A 17,073-nucleotide genomic window follows, 5' to 3' on the forward strand; every position below is an offset into this window, starting at 1 on the left:
TGATAAATTAATGAAATTGACAACGATCCTCAACGACTGCTAATATCATGAAAAGAGGGGGAAACAGACAATTATGTACCTTTCAAAGGTCAGAACACCACCGATGGAGTCAGTCTGTCAAAAACTGAGTCTACAAGGGAACAAGCCTCTAGAGAGCTAACTACCAGCTTCCAAGAAATAGTGAAAGCAGAGCAGCATCCAAAGCTACCATGAAGCAGCAGTGACCGACGCTCAGCGGGGAAGGGGGCCTCGGAGACAACCCGGATCCCTTAAAGGCAGACTGCAGATGAGAACAGAGGCGGCAGAAGCAGCTGTAGAGGAAATGACGCCAGTAGGTAAGTCTTACTTGCACTTTGGTTTGAAAACACTGTGGACACACGAACATGCATATAAACACACGCACGCGCGGGCACGTACGCCACGCGCGCGCAGCATGATAGGGAGACTGGCGCACTGCCCGGATGTGCGGCGACATCAGGGAATGCGAGTCGCTGCTCTCTTCCAGGCTTGTGTGGCTATTTGGGGGAGAGGCTCCATGACTTTCAGGACGTGCTTGTTGGTGTCATTTCACCAGCAAGTCGACCCTTCCGTGGCCCACCAGCTCCGCTGTCCGTGGGATTTCCCAGGCAAGAATGCTGAGTGGGTTGCCACTTCCTTCTCCAGGGGGTCTTCCCAACCCAGAGATCAAACCCACGTCCTGCATTGACAGGTGGGTTCTTTACCACTGAGCCCCCTGGGAAGCAGAGGTCTGCTTAGTGGCGTAATAGCACAATATTTGGGTTTACTTTAAAATAAATGCAGTGAGAAGTAGGAAATGTGAATTGGGCTACAGATGGAACATGACTGACCGTGAGGCAGAAAGTAGTAGCTGATGGGCGCACACGTTTATTTTTTAATATGTTTGAAATTTTCCATAATAGTATTTTTAAAAATCAGATGTCACCCTGTACTTATTTTTTTCCAGTGGTGTTTCATTCTGCTTAGGATAAAAGATCAAACTCCTAATTCACGCTACAAGGCTTTGAACACTCTAGCCCTGATTGTCACCCCAGCCGCAGCACGCCTCACCTCCCTTCCCTCTGTGCTTCACCTGCCAAGGCTTTTTGTCCCCCAGTATCTCAGGGCATCTGTATGCTTTTCCTTCTGGTGGATCCTTCCCATCCTCCTTCTATTAAAGAATGTCACAGCACCATGGACAGCTCAATCAAGGCAATTAAGTGGTAGCAACTGCATTTACATTTGGTTGAGGATTTTATTAACATGTGACTCCCAATAGGAAACTGGGGTGGATTTGTTCTAGCGTCTTATTTGTAAGAAGGCACTTAAGTTCTGACGTGTCAGTGGAATGGAATAAATGAAACTAGTTGCTGACATCTGGTCAGTTGCTGGTAAGTAACTTACGCGTAAGGTGATACTGAAGGTCAGACAAATGAACTTTTAAAACAGAGAGGGGGAGAGAAAATGATAATGCTGAGAAAGCACCTTGTCTTTTTTTTAGAATGACTCTTTCTATGAGTCTTTGAGGATATCCCACACTGGGGCGGCAGGCTGGGGATGGGGGTTGAGAAGCTAGCTCAGCAGTATAGAATCTGCCTGCAGTGCAGGAGGTGCAAGAGACTCAGGCTCTATCCCTGGGCCTGGAAGATCCCCTGGAGAAGGAAATGGTAAGCCACTCTAGTATTCTTGCCTGAGAAATCCCATGGGCAGAGGAGACTGGCAGGTTAGAGTCCATGGGGTCATGAAAAGTCAGACCCAACTGAGTGACTGAACACACACACCCCACGCTGAAGCCACCACACCAGGCTCCCCACTTACTCCAGGACGAGAAAGAAAGCCAGCCAGAGGGGTAGTGCTGATGTGAGTTACACAGCAGACAGTCTATAACAGCCAGAGATTCTCAAGAGCCGGTGGCCAACTGTGATGGCCCATTAAACCAGGAACGGAGCCCAGGTCCCCAAACGCTGAGGACTGGTCATCATCAGAGCTGGATTTCACTTTCCTGCTCTGTGCTTGACAGGAAACTGAGATGGGCTGGAGAGTGGGGCCAGTGAGGGCGTGTCAGCTCTCTGGTTGGAAAGTATCTCCATGTAGCAGAACTGAAATCTGAACCTCTCCCATCTACTTTATTCATTACCCCTTATGTGCCATATATCCTCTACATTCAGAGAATCCTCGTGTGAATATAAACCCCTCATGGCATTCTGTCATCTGTACAGAAAGAATACAGGTTTCTGTCCATGAATCAGATGTATTTTAAGCATCTTCTGTAAGCAAGGTTACATAAAAGTGAACAGCATCGTTCTGGCTCCTGACCTGGAGTGTTTTTGTTTTAGTTGCTAAGTTATGTCGGGCTCTTTTGCAACCGCTTGGGCGATAGCTCACTAGGCTTCTTTGTCCCTGGGATTTCCCAGGCAAGAAACTGGAGTGAGTTGCCATATCCTTCTCCAGGAGGTCTTCCCACCCAGGAATTGAACCTCATACAGGAAATTTACTGAGAAATTAGCAGCAGCTTTATCTGGGTGGTGTAGGTGTTTTTCTTTTGTATTGTTCTTTCTTTTTCACCCAACGTTTTCTACAAAGGACTTTGATTGCTTTCATAATCACAGCCAAAAATAAAAATTATCAAGGGAAAACTGGAAAATACTCCATGGAACATAACACTCTATTAATGAGAAAACAAAGTTAATAATAGCATTGTCATAATGAGAAAACTAACTTAAAACAGAGTACCTCATTTTTAACCATTGTAGAAAATTGAAATTCTTTTTAGACACATTGGTTTATCTGCCACTTACTTATCAAAGAGATTTCAGGCATTTGGGGAATTCACTAGAGTTGGGTTTATTTCCACACACTATCCCCTAAGTTTAGCTAAATGCTTAAACTGAAAAAGTCTCAACGTGCGTACAATATACTAGTTCCCTGAATCCCAAGCTAGGAAGTAACGGGGTTATTTCAATTACAAATTGTAAAAAAGAAGAACAACAAAAACTTTAGTAGTTATATTCTAACACAAGTCTTGCCAATCAAGCAAAAACCCCAATCACTCAGTATTTATCATCTGTTCATCTGCGCACGTGTTCTTTCCGCATGCACTGGCTGAGCGCGCGCTGTTGGAAACAGCGGGTTTAGATTCTAAGCACGCAGAGATCCCAGCTCTCCAGAATCATCACATGGACATGGGACAGGACACCACGAAGCACGCGGAAGAGAAAGAAAGCACACCACCTCTCCTCCATCGTCTTATGAGCTAACACACATATGGAAGAAAAGGACCAGCGGCAGTGGCTGGTTGGAACACAGCTCTGGGATTAAAAATTGAATGAGAGGCAATAACCAAGGAATTCCAGTCAAGTGGTGCATATTGCCAGATTACCAGAAAGCTGCGGATTTAGATCAGGCCAAGTTACAAGTTCCTCATTCTTAACATACGTCTTGGAAATGATGCCCAACAGATGGCCAACAGTCACATTCAAGATTGCCTAAGAGCTATGGGTGATACTCAGATGCAGGCCCTGTCTAGTTAACAGGCATTGGGGCCAGCAATGCAAAAGGGATACATGCCTGACGGACAGATTCATAATTATTGCAGAGAAGCTTGCAGTTGCCCAGAGCCATGATCAGCCCCTTTGACTTGATATGTTTCTGAGCCAAACAGCGTTGCTCTGAAAGTAATCCGCTCACGATCAAATGCGTCAGAGTAGACGCAATGGCAGATGTGATGGTAATGGTTGTCAGTGAGGAGAGGAAGGAGGAAGGAGAGGAGAGAGGAAGACTAAATAAAAGTAAGCAAACAAAAAAAAAGAATAGGTATCCTACTCTTGTGTGAAAATCGTCAAAATCTTAATTATGCTGAATTGGTTCACAGTGCTTTTTAAGTCTACTATATTCTGCTACGTCTCTGTATATTCATTCTATTAATTTTTTAGTGTTTGATATTGAAACTGCAACTAAAAATCTCAATTTATCTACTTAAAAATTGTAATATATAGTGGAACTATATGTAACCTTCTGTGTTTTCCAAGTTTCTTGTAAATGTGTTATACTTTCAGAATTTAAAAAAATAGAAATGAAAAATAAATAAAAATTAACAAAGGAAGCTTTTCCTTAGATCATTAGTTAAATGCCATTTCTGCAAGTTTCAAATGTCTAATCCTCACAACGCTCTCATTCTGTGGCCCTTATTCTGTGGACACCCTAAAGATGTCCTGCTTCTGCCACCGAGGAGGAGCACGAGCAGTCATCATCTGTAAGAATGACGACCACCCGGACGCCGGAAGCCCACCTCTCCTCCTGACCCCAGCCTGTAGTGACGGTGCCTGGTCAGTTGCTTCAGTCGTATCCAGCTCTTGGCGATACAATGGACTGTAGCCCACCAGGCTCTTCTTTCAGTGGGATTCTCCAGACAAGAATACTGGAGTGGGGTGCCATGCCCTCCTCCAAGGATCTTCCTGACCCAGGGAACCAACCTGCATCTCAAGTTTCCTGTATTGGCAGGGGGGTTCTTTGTCACTTGAGCCACCCAGGAAACCCCCAGCCTACAGCAGAGGCTCGCCAACCAAGAACCCAGAGCCAGCAGCAGCAGCTGTATCTGCATTTGTTGGAAATGCACGTTTCCAGGCTCCATCTCAGAGCTATTAACTGAGAAACTCTGGGGTCAGGGTCCCACGGTCTCTTCAACAATCTCCTTCGAGTGACCCTGATACTCAGGAAAGTATGAGACTCAGATCCTGGTACTTCTGCCAGGCTGAGAGTGGCCCCAAGGCACTATCCGCTATAGGCCGTGACTTTGCTGCCGGAGGACCAGGTGGAAGGGTCCGTGTCGTCTGCCGATACGCAGCTTAAAGATCCCTCGCCACAGTGACGCACCAGCAACTCAGCTCCCGGGCACAGGGTCGCAGAAATTCCCACATGGGTCCAGAGGGGCCGTGTATAATAATTCTCACTGCAGAAGGTTAGGGATTGATCTGTGTGTCCATCCCTGGTGGAGATAAAATGTAAAATGAGAATGTAAGAAAGCAACATAGATGGAGTGTAAATCCCTAGTATAGAAGAAGCAAAGGTTAAGTCAGAAAAAAGAACAGTATTGATCACCTTGTCTTATTAGGTATTAACCACCTATATTTGATAGAGGGCTAGCTCACATTGAGGAATATCAAGTAAAAATGCAGGCATGCTCAACAATACTAGTTTTGCAAGGACACGTGTAAACAAAAGGATTCAAATTAAACACCTTTGAATGGGTGCCCAGGAGCTGAGCGGTCAATCGAGTGGGAGGGAACCACAGAGGTGAAATGGTGAATGAATGAACAACAGACAGCTGAAAAAGAAAAGAAAAGCCCTCTAAGGACCGCTGACAGTGATATGCCGCCATCCGAGCAAGGTGACTAATGCAGAGAGGGAGAGGGAGACAGAGGGACACCGCACCTTTCCCATGCCACACACACACATTCTGTGCCGGAATTTGGATCCATTAACCCATTGCCTTACTCAGAAGCCTAGCCGTCTCCTTTTAAATGCTGCCTTTGATGAAGGGCTGGGATCACAGAAGGTTTCGCAGGTATGCCTGCGCTCATTCATTGCCCCAGTATTTAGGGGGCATCTAGGAAATTTGTTCTGGGTTACAGAGGAAAGCAAGCCTGGCGCACGGTCTAATGAGAGTTCCATGACTCGGCGTTGGAATATTACTTTGTTATCTCCTGTATTAACTACATGAACCACTCGGGCAAAGGGCATGCAAACATCCAAAGGCCCTACTGATCCAGGTGTAGGAGTCATTCTTTTCCTCTCTGACAACGAGGATCCCAACTGGGCGCTTAGGGTATCTCTCGAAAGGAGACTTAGAGACAGGAGACAGCAGCAGCTGAGTGGAGATCACCGCTTCTCGCCACTGGCTCTTTTCTGTGCTGCAAGGATACAGACACGCAGCATTCCAGTGACGCGCAGACCGACCTGGTTCTGGCCTCTGCGGTAAAAATTGATAGCCATCGTGAAAATAATCCCTTACTTCTGGATGGCCCTTTACAGTGGAAAAAAACATTTTTCCTGCCCTGCTTCATTTGAACTTGACCATAGGCAAAGCACGACTCATCAGGCCTGTTTTGTAGGCTCTGAGTGTGTTTAAATGCAGTCATTACTTGAGTTTTATCCTCTGCATATTCTAAGTGCACAAGGAATCTTCCCCCAGCCTTAAGGCTTTCTACTGGAGGCTGTATTCAAAAACAAAACAAATAAACAAACAATGAAATATTTCCCTTCTTCTCATCTCATTTTTTTACTTACTTTTTTCCTCTCTGTCTCTCCCTACACATGGTGGCTTAGTCTCTCCATGAGTTGGCTTCCTTGCGACCCCGTGAACTCTAGCCCCCCAGGCTCCTGCGTCCATGGGATTTCCTAGGCAAGAGTACTGCAGGGGATTGCTATTTCCTTCTTCGAGGGATCTTCCCAACCCAGGAATCAAACCTGGGTCTCCTGCATTGCAGGCGGATTCTTTACCCACTGAGCTGCGAGATATCCCTACACATATCTACCATACCGTTAGTCACTTTATTTTTCCCTCTACGTGAATTACATAAAACTACTGGTGCTTGAACACTCAGGGAGACTGCGCAAGTGAGCCATCCTCATTTACTCCCCGTCCCAGAGTTCTTATTAAAGGACGTAAAAACTTTGTAGCAGGTGGGGTTTTATGAGATGAATGGCTGTGATTAACATTTCACAAAGGCATTTAATTCGGCAGATCAAAAACAGAACACTCAGAACTTTGATTTGAACTGAGGTTTGCTGGGGTACACAGGACAGCTAGTTGACAATTTTCTTTTTCTTTTCATCTCTTTCGAAACTGCTTGCCGTGGCAAAGACTTGTTAGAGAGCAGATGTGTTGCAAAAGTCTGCGTCGAGACAAAAGGAATCTGCATTGATTCTCCTCCTGCTGACTTTCTGTGTGAGCTGGTAAAGGAGACTTAATTTATGTGAGCAAGCCTTTCTGGCGTTGACTCAGCCCCTCAGCTGCATCAGACTTGCTCATTTGTCCAAGGACAGAGGCAGCCCTCGGTCACCTGGGTTTTCCAGGGAAGGCAGTGAGAGCCCAGGAAAGGACTGAGCGCAGAATCAGCCTCGCAGATGACTTAGCCTCGACTACTTTTTTTCTTAAACTATTTTTCTTCAATACTTAGGTTTTTAAAAGCTTTCTTATAGGAGTGTGGTTGATTAACAGTGTTATGATAGAGTCAGGTGTACAGCAAAGTAATTCAGTCATCCAGATATATGCTTCTCAGAACAGTTCTTCGCATGCAGGTGGCCACACAACATTGAGCAGAGGCCCCTGGGCTGTGCGGCAGATCCTGGCTGGCTGTCCGTGTTTGCAGTCGCTGCTGTTCTGGTTGTGCAGTAGGTCCGTGTTGGGTTCTGGGTTTAGTCAGTAACCTTTGAAACTGTTTAAGACTTAAATAGTGTCCAACTCTTTGCAGCCCCATAGGCTCTTGGGTCCATGGAATTTTCCAGGCAAGAGTCCTGGGATAGGTTGCTGTTTCCTACTGCAGGAGACCTTCCTGACCCAGCGATCAAACCCGAACCTCTTGGGTCTCCTGCCTTGGCTGGAGGGGTCTTCACCACCAGCACCGCCTGGGAAGCCCAGGTCCCTGGTGGTTACCCATTTTAAATACAGCAGTGTGTACATGTTAATATTTAAGCTTTAAAACAGTTTCAAAAGTAAGTTACATTTGACAATCAATGTGCTGTATTTAATATGGTTCTGTTATATTTTTTTCCTTCTGTAAAATAAAAAACTCCTAAAACTGAAGGTATGTTTTAAAATAATGATCCATTAGAATAAGAAAAAATTGGCAGCTCCAGTCTTATCATGAGGAGTTAAGAAGAAATCATCTTTTGTTTTGTTTTTCCCCCAGTGATAACATCCTTTATCAACTGGGTAGGATCACTTTATTGTGTCTTTAGGGGGGACTAGACCTCAAAGTGGCGTCTGTGCTAATTTTGGTCAGATTTGTGAATGGCTTAGTTATCATCTTTGCCCAGAGTGTTTTGATCTTCCTTTCAGGGACTTTAAATCTGCCTGATAAAGTTACCTGACAAAGTCAACTACAATGAAAAATTAAAAACAATTGTATATTACCCAAGTTTCTAATTTTTGTGCTCATAAGCTAAATGCTGGGCTTCCTAGCTGGCACTAATGGTAAAGAACCCATCTTTCAATGCAGGAGACGAGAGAGATGCAGGTTCGGTCCTTGAGTCAGGAAGATCCCCTGGAGGAGGGCATGGCAACCCGCTCCAGTGTTCCTGCCTGGAGAATCCCATGGACAGAGGTGCTCGGCAGGCTCCAGTCCACAGGGTCACACAGAGTAGGACACGACTGAAGTGACTTAACACAGCATACACAGCACAAGCTAAGTACCTAAACCGGAACACAAAACCCACAGGAAAGCCGTTAAAAGATAAATGTAGTCTAGGTCTCGGGAAAAGCTGGTCCGTTGTTTCTTTAGGCAGGAAGGATTGGGTTGGACCTTTATGAATAATGACGGCTCTTGAACTAGCGGTTATCTTCCTGTGTCTTCCCCCCGCCCCCGAGCACCCTGAGCTTAGCCCTGCTGTGCCCTCTGCCTGGAGCCCCCCGAAGGAGGAGCTCCCAGCCCTTCAGCCCCCAGCCCCCGTCCCCTCACCCGCGCCTTCCGTCAGGTCCTGCTGCGTTCTTCCCATCTCCGCTCAGACCTCTGGCTCTCAGGCAAGCCCGCGTGGACCTCCCAAGTCACAGCCCCACAGCTCCCTTCACGGCCCTCTCTGACGCTGACCATGATGTACACCGTGGGCTTTGATGATTCCTGGATCAAGGTCTGTCTCCCCTGGCGGACTACGAGCCCAGAAGGAAAAAGTTGGGCATGTATTTTCAATGCCAGGCACTTGGTCCAAGTTTAACGACTATTTTCTTTCTGAGGGGAGGAAGGTGGCCCACACGGCATGCAGGACCCTAGTTCCCAGACCAGGGATTGAACACGTTCCCCTGCAGTGGAAGCACAGAATCTTAACCCTGAACCACCAGGAGGTCCCTGTTGAATCAGTAAATGCGTAACGCACACTTCTGCTGAGACTGACCAGCCTGTTTCTTTTGCACACACTCACACCGCAAGTTAACCACCTTTTCCCCTTTCTGAGCTGGGTTATCTGTTACAGACGCTTTGTTAGGGCCGCTGTATACACAGTGAGGACTTGAGATGACAAAGCCGAGAGAAGCACCAGCGGCTGCTGGCGGATGGCGCCTGGGCTCCGCATGCTGGCCCACTGACGGTGCCACAAAAGCCTCCGTCTCGGCAAAACACCAACGGCCACCCCCACCCTGCACCTTGGTGCTGTCTTGGGAGCGGTTGACACTGGGACCGTCAAAACCGTGAATGCTAAAGATCACTGTAACTTCAGAATATTTTAAACTGTAGTACCTATGACTGGTAGAAAGGTTGGTTCATTTGGGGAACAAATCATTACTATTTTCATATGACAGGCTTTGGATCTTTCTTCGAATCTTCTGTGTTATATAGGATGTCATCTCTTTCTTCCAGAAATGTTTTACATCCCAATAATATCCACAAGATTATGGTTTCTCAGTGGTAAGGAATCCAGTTGCCAAGCAGGAAACTCATCTGCCAAGCAGAAGACATAGGTTTGACCCCTGGGTTGGGAAGATCCCGTGGAAACAGAAATGGCAACCCATTCCAGTGCTGTATGGATGCACTATAAGTTTTCTCCTTCCAGCTGTTGATGAACATTTGGGTTGTTTATAGTTTTGGTGATTATAAATATAGCTACAATAAGTTTTGGTGTAGCATATTTCTTCTTTCAGGAAAACTCTTTGGGTGGGATTTCTGGGTCTTATGATAAATGTATGTTTAATTTTTTAAAAAATTAAACTTTTTGCCAAAGTCAATGCAACATCTTACATTCCCACTGACAGAGTTTATAACCTCCAGCTGTTCAAAATTTCTCCAACAATTAACATAGTCATATTACTATTATTATTTTCACTCACCTAATGGTGGTGATTTTTATTTTCATTTCTCTGTTGACTCTTGATACTGAGCAACTTCCCTTTTGCTTGTTGATCATTAGTTTGCAAAGTGCCTATTCCAATCTTTTGCTCATTCTTCTTTGAGTTATTTGTCTGCTTGTCACTGTGTTGTAAGGCATTTTTTATACATTCTAGGTGGAAGTCCTTTGTCAGTTACATGATTTGCAAGAATTTTCTCCCAATTCAACACTAACCTTTGGTTTTCTTTCATACTATTTTTCAAAAAGCAAAAGTTTTAATTTTAATGAAATGCACTTTGTCAATTAAAAATTAAATTTTGTGCTGTTTGTGTTCTCTAAGTGTTTTTAAACGTATTTTCCACATTTTTAGAATAATGGAACTATGTTAGATTCTGCCCCCTCTTCCTTATGCAGCCTCATGTCCTCAATTATCTCTCACTCTCCTCCCTGGCTGCAAAAGCTTCATTAGCCTTGAGGACACTCACCCACATAATCCCTGGGCCCTGGCCAAAGTGAGCCTGCTTTCTTACAGGATCTGATTTGGTTCCCACTGAAGCTCCCAGAGATATATCTGGGTTTCTGATTTCTTAAAATGTAGCACCAAATTAAATTCAGCTACAGAGCTTTTGTCATTGTGATTTCTTTTAGCAAAGAGGGAAAAGTCAGTAACTACATTGAAAAGTCATATATCTTTTCAACCTGCCATTTCCAAAGAAATATTTTTGAAGAAAGAAGCTACCAGCCTCCATTCATAGGGATAGGTGCATTTTTCGGTGCATCTCCAGGCCTGTCGCACCGTCATAGTAAGTTTTTCTTTTCTAATTGACTAATGGACAGAAAAGGTCTGGACCCAACAGAAGCAGAAACTAAGAAGAGGCGGCAAGAATACACGGAAGAACTGCACAAAAAAGAGCTTCACGACCCAGATAATCACGACGGTGTGATCACTCACCTACAGCCAGACATCCTGGAATGTGAAGTCACGTGGGCCTTAGCATCACTACAAACAAAGCTAGTGGAGGTGATAGATTTCCAGTTGAGCTGATTCAAATCCTAAAAGTTGATGCTGTGAAAGTGCTACACGCAATATGCCAGCAAATTTGGAAAACTCAGCAGTGGCCACAGGACTGGAAAAGGTCAGTTTTCATTCCAATCCCTAAGAAAGGCAATGCCAAAGAATGCTCAAACTACTGCACAATTGCACTCATCTCAGGTGCTAGCAAAGTGATGCTCAAAATTCTTCAATTCAGGCTTCAACAGTACATGAACTGTGAACTTCCAGAAGTTCAAGCTGGATTTAGAAAAGGGGCAGAGGAACCAGAGATCAAATTGCCAACATCCGCTGGATCATGGAAAAAGCGAGAGTTCCAGAAAAATATCTACTTGCTTTATTGACTATGCCAAAGCCTTTGACTGTGTGGATCACAATAAACTGTGAAAAATTCTTAAAGAGATGGAAATACCAAACCATCTGACCTGTCCCCTGAGAAATCTGTATGCAGGTCAAGAAGCAACAGTTAGAACTGGACATAGAATAACAGACTGGTTCCAAATTGGGAAAGAATTATATCAAGTATATTTGTCACCCTGCTTATTTAACTTCTATGAAGAGTACATCATGAGAAATGCCGAACTGGATGAAGCACAAGCTGGAATCAAGATTGCACGGAGAAAGATGAATAACCTCAGATATACAGATGACACCACCCTTATGCCAGAACACTAAGAAGAACTGAAGAGCCTCTTGATGAAAGTGAAAGAGGAGAGCTAAAATGTTGGCTTAAAACTCAACATTCAGAAAACTAAGACCATGGCTTATGGTCCCATCACTTCATGGGAAATGGATGGGGAAACAGTGGAAACAGTGACAGACTTCATTTTGGTGGCAAGGGGGGCTCCAAAATCACTGCAGATGGTGACTACAGCCATAAAATTAAAAGGTGCTTGCTCCTTGGAAGGAAAGTTATGACCAAACTAGACAGCATATTAAAAAGCAGAGACATTATTTTGCCAACAAAGATCCGTCTAGTCAAAGCTATGGTTTTTCCAGGAGTGATGTACAGATGTGAGAGTTGGACTATAAAGAAAGCTGAGCACTGAAGAATTGATGCTTTTGAACTGTGGTGTTGGAGAAGACTCTTGAGAGTCCCTTGGACTGCAAGGAGATCCAACCAGCCCATCCTAAAGGAGATCAGTCCTGAATATTCATGGAAAGGACTGATGCTGAAGCTGAAACTCTTAATACTTGGGCCACCTGATGGGAAGAACTGACTCATTGGAAAAGACCTTCATGCTGGGAAAGATTGAAGGTAGGAAGAGAAGGGATGAGGATGAGATGATTGGATGGCATCACCTACTCAATGGACATGAGTTTGAGTAAACTCCAGGAGTTGGTGATGGACAAGGAGGTCTGGTGTGCTGCAGTCTATGGGGTTGCAAGATTCAGACATGACTGAGTGACTGAACTGAACTTAATGTTTTCGAATGATTCAGACTAGTTCTGCCTTTGTAGAAGTGAAGTGTTACAGTGTAAGTTGTGATTGTGCTACGATTCTGGAGATTGTCATTGGAATAACCGCCCATCCTCTTTAACCAAAGTAGCAGGAGACGCAAACCGCCATAGCTGATCTGCAAACAGCACTGGAAAACCACTTAACATGAGTAAATCGTGTGCACTTGGAAAAGGCTCCGTGACTATCAGGAGAAATGTTTTCCAGACTTGCCGGTGACCCATCTCTGTTCTTTTGACTAAATCGCTGCATGATTTTCTGTTTCCTAACATTTTAATATGGGGATTTTTTTTTAAGAAAACAGAAAGATAGTATTTGAGGCTGGTCTTTCTATTTTACAAATGAAAGTTAGAAATACATCTCAAGGGTATTCTGTTATATACATATTTTAAAGCACAAGGGCCAGAGGGGATATATGTGTACTTACACGTGATTCACATTGTACAGGAGAAACCAGCACAACTTATCTTTCAATTAAAAATAAATTTGAAAAATAAAAATAATACAAATGAATCTATACACAAAAAAGACCACATTACGTGTAGACTGTATTATATTTCATGGGGGTTGATTTATAAAGCAAAACTGCCCCAAAACAGATAGATTTTTAAATGAGCTTTTCAAATTTCCTTATAGAAGTACTGTGTTTGTATCTGCAGATATTTCTGCCTCCAAGCAACAGATTCGCTGCTCCTCCCTCTTCAGAGTGGACCAGACTTAGTGACTGCTGGGAGCAGAGTGTGGAGTGGGAGAAAGTGGAGATGCCTCCTTTCCACAAGGGATAAAGGCCAGCATCACCAGAGGTGTCTCTGGGTGTCGTGCACAAGCTCGTCTGATGTGCCAAGCAGGACACTCCTTTGCTTTTCTTCCTCTCAATCTACGTGCTCAGTCAAATCATAAAATCATCAGAAAGGCTCAGACTGGAGGGTTTCCTTCAGGACACAATCCTATACTCCTCAAGGCTCTCACGGGTCAGAAAAATAAAGAAAAACTGAGAAATTGTTACAGACCAGAGAGGACAGAGGAGATGTAACAACTGAAGGCAAGGAGGTACCTGGATTGAGCCCTAGAACAGAGAGAGGACATTAATGGAAAGAAATGGGGAGAGAAAAGAGTCTGGATTCCTGGACTTTAGAATTTTGTTGAAAATGGATTTATCAGTAGGAAATTGTGCTTTCGCTATGAACTAAAGCCTCATAACTTCTGGGAGCGTGAGGCATGAGTCACACCCCACTGCCAGTAAGTTTTATTCTGCCCACTTTATTTTCACACCAAGCTGGCAACAAAAATATCTTAACACCCTCTCAGTAAACACGGTGATTGGAAAACGGAAACACGAGGCTGTGGTCTCCTTTGTCGGGAAGCTGACTGCACATCCAGAAACAGTCCTCAAAGACCAAGTAATTTTCCTCTTTGCTGGATAATTTTGAAAATGAAATGAAGAGCTGAGAACTTAAATGAAAAAAAAAAAAAAAGGCTCAGTATGAATTCAGGCAAAAACAGTGTACTGGGCGGTGGTGGGTACAGACTAAAGATGAGAACCAGATCTCGCTGAAGGGGAAATCAGCACGCTGTAGGCGACATCGGAGAGAGTGAACATTTCCACCGCGTGCCATATTCTAGACACTGCTTTTTGTCTTCTGAAAAGCTCAGGGGACTTGGCTGCTGGTCCAGGGCTGGAGCTTCATTCTCCAATGCCAAGGGATGCAGGTTCAATCCCTGGTCAGGGAGCTAGGACCCCACGTGTCTCGCAGCCAAAGAAAACCAAGAGGGAATATTGTGGCAAAATCCGTGGAGACTTTGAAAATGGTTCATAGCAACAACAACAGAGATTTTAAAAGTAAAAATAAGAAGAGTTTAAAAATTAAAAACCCAAAAACCAGTGCTGTAGATTCCATTACTCCATGGCACAGATTTAAAAACTGAGCTTCGGTGAGATGGGTTAACTTTCCCATGCAGTTACCTAGTAAACCTGAGATTCGAACTATGATCAGACTCCAACAATGCATACTGTTTACCAAAATATTCCCCCAAAGTTGGTCATTCACAGTGACCAAAATACCTGTGTACCAGCTACACGATCATTTTCTTAATACTTATCTGAACCGCTTACTTTTTAATTCAAACATTCACTAAAGTGAATACATGTGGCAGTGAGCGTGGGTGTGCTTTTGTGCATGCGTGGACTCAGTGCTACATAAGCTACCAAACAGAAGAAGAACAGGATTTCTGAAAGACAATGTGAGCCCTTTATAACCAGCAAGTGTTATAAAGGGCGGTTACTCTAAGAGGTGTGAGGAGATGCTGGCGGCCAGGAGACGCGACGTGCGTCTCCAGGGGAGGTGTAAACCGAGGATAACCCGCCTTTTGACAGCCGCCTTGTTCCTATGATGCAATGAGGTCGGCTCCCTGACAAAGTGAGAACTGTGTGGCTGCAAACCCTCCCAGGTCCATTACAATCTGTCACGTCCTAACAGGCACCGAAGGAAGGAGGCGCCACAAATGCCCCTCACAGTCAGCTCCCAGTTTTAACTTCAGTGGGAAGATCACTCGGAACGCGTGCGCTCCGGTTTCTCAAGCACCTCTTGGCACTGGGCGCGTCGATCAACTCGGAGGCCCGGGGCCCGCCTCCCAGTCTGCCACGTTCAGGGCACAGCGCACAGGAGCGCGCCCGGGTCCTGGGGCGGCGCTTCCTCTCCTGCAGACACCCGGATCCCGTGACGCGCTCCGACAGCCTCGCCTTTCACCCTCCGCCCTGCCCTCCGCCCTGCCCTCCGCCCAGGCTAAGCCCCACTCACCCACCCTTTGGTTTCAGCTCCGACGTCACACCCTGCGGAAAGCCACCCCCGACCTCGGCAGCATGGCCTGTGACCACTCTCGGGGATGACGTCTTGCCCTGTTCTCATAGCAGAACCGGGGCCACTGACCGCTGGAGACCCCGGCTTTGCCACCTGCTAGCGCTCCTCCGGAGCAGAGGCCGCGCCGCTTCCTGTTGCTCCAGGCTTTGGAACAGTGTGTGTATGCGCTCAACGCCAGTACTTTGGGAAGAATTGCCATACATGCAAATATTGTCTGAGATTTCGATTTCCAAGCAGTTCCAGGATCGGTGACACTGCTTGAGAACCAAGGGCAAGATTCCCACTGGCTCTCATGACGCGTCAGTGCAGGGACCTGCCCTCCGTCATGATCCCGTCCCCTGGGTTGCATTCACATAGGGCAGGCCTCTATTAATCATCGAAACGCATCCATTAATGAACGCATCTGCGACAGGATCCGAGGCAATGCTTGTACCAGGATAGTGTCTTAATCCAGTGGGCTGTATAATCGAAATCTGTTTATTTAGAAATATGTCATTTGCAGTAACATGGATGGACCTAGCCATCATCATGCTACGTGAAGTAAGACAAACACGTGATTCCATTTGGATGTGGGATCAAAACCCGATGCAGATGAGCCTATTTACAAAACAGAAATAGATGCGCAGACACAGGAAACAAGCCGTGGCTACTGACGGGGAAGCAGAAGGGCGGGTGGAGGGACAAATTAGCACTGGCGTCAACATGTGCATACCGCCTACTGTCCACAAAATAAGCAGCGAGGACCTGCTGTGGAGCACGGGGAACTGTGCTCAGTGTATTGCAATAAAACCCGTAAGGGAAAAATTCTGAAAAAGAACACACACGCACACACACACACATGCACACACACACGCACACACACGCACACATACACGCGCGCGCACACGCACACACATGCACACATACACGCGCACACATACACGCGCACACGCACACATACACACACATATTCACACATACACACACACCCACGTGTGCGTATGTGTGAATCACTTTTCTGTTCATCTGAAACTAGCACAGCATTGCATACTAACATTGTACCCAACACTGTCTGCTGCTGCTGCTGCTGCTGCTGAGTCGTGTCAGTTGTGTCCGACTCTGTGCGACCCCATAGCCGGCAGCCCACCAGGCACCCCCGTCCCTGGGATTCTCCAGGCAAGAACACTGGAGTGGGTTGCCATTTCCTTCTCCAATGCAGGAAAGTGACAAGTGAAAGTGAAGTTGCTCAGTCGTGTCTGACCCTCAGCGACCCCGTGGACTCCTCTGTCCCTGGGGTTTTCCAGGCAAGAGCGCTGGAGCGGCTGCCATCGCCTTCTCGACTGTGCTAGGCCTGCTAAACGCTGCGGCAGACGTAGACAAACAGGAGCTGCTCGTCTAGTGTGCGGAGTAACGAGCAGCACCTTGGAAGAGTAACTGTATATTCTCTTTCCCAAGAATATATACCTCGTGTATATTCACACATATATAAATTCAATGTGAATAATTTGAATTTCTGAGCAGTCCCAAGATTGGTGACACTGTTTGAGAATCAAAGAAGAGATGGTAATCTGATCGGGTGGATGTAACTAGTTCACACCAACTGAACAGGACAGTGAAGGATTTAAGGCTGTGTACAGGACCTGGTGCTCCATCGCCCCACACAGGAGGCTCGGCACGCACAGGGTTACCTTTTG

The sequence above is a fragment of the Ovis aries genome, chromosome 13, assembly GCF_016772045.2.
Source record: "Ovis aries strain OAR_USU_Benz2616 breed Rambouillet chromosome 13, ARS-UI_Ramb_v3.0, whole genome shotgun sequence".
In the NCBI taxonomy this organism is placed as follows: domain Eukaryota; kingdom Metazoa; phylum Chordata; class Mammalia; order Artiodactyla; family Bovidae; genus Ovis; species Ovis aries.